The sequence below is a fragment of the Lathyrus oleraceus genome, unplaced genomic scaffold, assembly GCF_024323335.1.
Source record: "Lathyrus oleraceus cultivar Zhongwan6 unplaced genomic scaffold, CAAS_Psat_ZW6_1.0 chrUn0953, whole genome shotgun sequence".
Lineage (NCBI taxonomy): Eukaryota > Viridiplantae > Streptophyta > Magnoliopsida > Fabales > Fabaceae > Lathyrus > Lathyrus oleraceus.
The window spans coordinates 1-2,765 of NW_026113344.1; the positions used below are offsets into that span (position 1 = coordinate 1).

Genomic DNA, 2,765 nt, shown 5'->3' on the forward strand with positions numbered 1-2,765 from the left:
ATATATATATATATATATATATATATATATATTATATATATATATACATCCTAGCTAACCTTCAATGGGATAAATGTCCATTTCTTATGTAACTTTTGAATATACTCGCCAACTATGAAACATTATCATCTTTTTCTTATATACGCTTTCAAAATATACACATATCATCGATATCATTTTTATTTTTTCATGTACTTCTTTAATTGGTATGACAAATATAGGTATTGTTAAATTTTATATGAGGATGAGTTTCAAATATTTTACTTTTTATTACTCCACTTCTTAAATCATCATCCGTAGAGTTATGTAGTCTACTTATATTAATACAAAGTCATAAGATTAAAGACTTTTCATTATTAAATATGTTATTATGGGTTATGTTTTGCCAATTTTTTCTTTGAGATTGTATTTTATTTTTCTCAATTATATTACTAGGTTCTTGTCCTCTTTTATTTAGTTTTATTTTGTGTTTGTCAAATTGCATCTTTTTTTTATTGTTTTTTTTTTTATGTAATGGCTTTACTTAATTAAAAAGAGTTACGTCCATTGTTATAAGTTGAAGATCAAGAGGGTGTTATGTCCCAACTAGTTATGCAATTAAGAATTCTATTAGAAAAAATATATGTATTATCATCTTAGATACAAAGTCACCAAATTTTTTAATTAATTTTATATAAATATTTTGTTATTGAATAAACAATTTATATTTAAAGTATAAAATTGAGGAGAATCAAATTTATCAAAAAATTATAAGGACATTATATTAGAGTAATAATATATTAAAAACTACTCCTAAATGAATACATATATTTTTTTTTATAAAAAAAACCTAATTTCTAGATGCCCATAACAACTCGAATAGAATTAAGGGAAAATAATATATTATACATATATGGTCTAGGCCACGTGCTTTTTCTAATATCAAAATTAAGCAACGTCCTTGTGGTCATGATCAACGACAACATCTGGAACAAACTTTGTCCAAAACCAATGAGACTTCCACACTTTATTCATTTCTTCAATTGGGACATTATTGTCTCGGGAAAAAACATGACAATGAAAATTGTCATTATAAGCACAAATCCAGCAAAAAAGAAGAAGAGTCCAAACTTCAAGTGACAAAGCATAGTAAGAAAAACTTGAGCAATAACAAAGGTGAACAACATGTTCACAGCAACATTGGTAGCTTGGCCTGCAGAGCGAACCTCAAGGGGAGCATATTTCACTAGGAACTAACCATCCCAATGGACCCCAAGACCATGCATATGCCGCAACATACGCACATATGAAAACAAAAGAAGATTGGCTTCAACATGTGTAAACGAGCCTTCACCGCTAACTCCAAACTTTATAGCAATCATGCTTCCCACAATAATCTACGATCAATAATCATAACATTTATATTATCTATGCTTGTAAAATGGATTAATTTGAATGGTTAATATAAAGAATTAATTATTAGTTAAGTTGAATTTGTCACCTGGCAAATAAACATTTGGACACCACCTTCAAGAAACAAAATCTTTCTTCCAAACTTGTCCACGGTGAAGATGGAGACCAAAGTAGCAACAACATTGACACCTCCGGTAATTACTGAGGACATGAGGGAAGCATCATTTCCAAAGCCCAAAGTTTTGAAAAGGACAGGCGCATAAAACATGATCACGTTGATGCCTGTGAGTTGTTGGAAGAATGGAATGAAAGAGCAAAATGTTAGTTGAGGTCTGTATCTCAATTGTGTAATATTCTTCCATGGATGTTCCACCTTTTTGGCTTCCTCACTAGCATCAATTAGATCTTGGAACTCCTCGTCGACATTATCTATGCCACGAATATTTTGCAACATTTTCTTAGCTCCTTCTTTTTGGCCTCTTTCAATCATAGAGTTTGGTGTGTCGCCTAAGAAAAAAGATCCTATACACAATAAAATTGCAGGGACAGCTCCGACACCCAAAGAAATTCTCCACCCACTCTCGAGATTGGAAGTAAAGTAGTTGATAATGTTTGCCCCTAGGATTCCAATAGTGATCATCATTTGGAAGCCCATGTTGAGTGCACCTCTAATCTTTGCTGGAGCCATTTCAGACAAATACACTGGAACTGACTGTTTATGAGTAACAAAACATGATATGCAATTAAACTTGCTATATTCTTGATCCTTTATACATAAAAACATAAAAGCATAAAAATGATAGTGATTTTTACCTGATTACAATATCCTACACCAAAACCAAGTAATAGGCGACAATGATAAGCATTTCAATATTGACAGCAAAACCATTGAGCAATGCACCAACAAGAAAAAACAAGCCACCTGTAAACATTGAGGCCTTGCGTCCTAACATTCTTGTAGTTATGGACGCAAAGAAAGAAGCTATTAAAGCTGCAAGATACAAGGAAGATGTGAACAAAGTAAGGAGCTCATTATCAAATTTGCAATACTGGCTCTCGTGTCCAGATTCATCTTTCATTTGTTTGTAAACACCAGGGAAGAATTTAATCAAGAATGGTTCCATGGAAGTCACTCCTCCTGTAATACCAAGATCATAACAAAAAAAAAGACCCCCCATGGCCGCCACCAAACATGTGACCAAAACAAACATTGTAACCTTCCCCTCATATTGCCTTCCATTTGTTGAAGCAACTAAAACTCCACCCGCCATTGTTTAAATTTTTGTATCTTAAAATTTAGGTATTTCTATGATGATGACTGGAGCTCAATTTTTTCTCTACATATTAGATGTTACAATTTATGATTATTTTAT

General features: G+C 32.0%; 1 pseudogene; it reads right to left on the bottom strand.

The window, feature by feature from the left end:
* Window positions 1–927: 927 nt before the first annotated feature.
* Window positions 928–2,765, bottom strand: LOC127115065 (sugar transport protein 10-like; annotated as a pseudogene).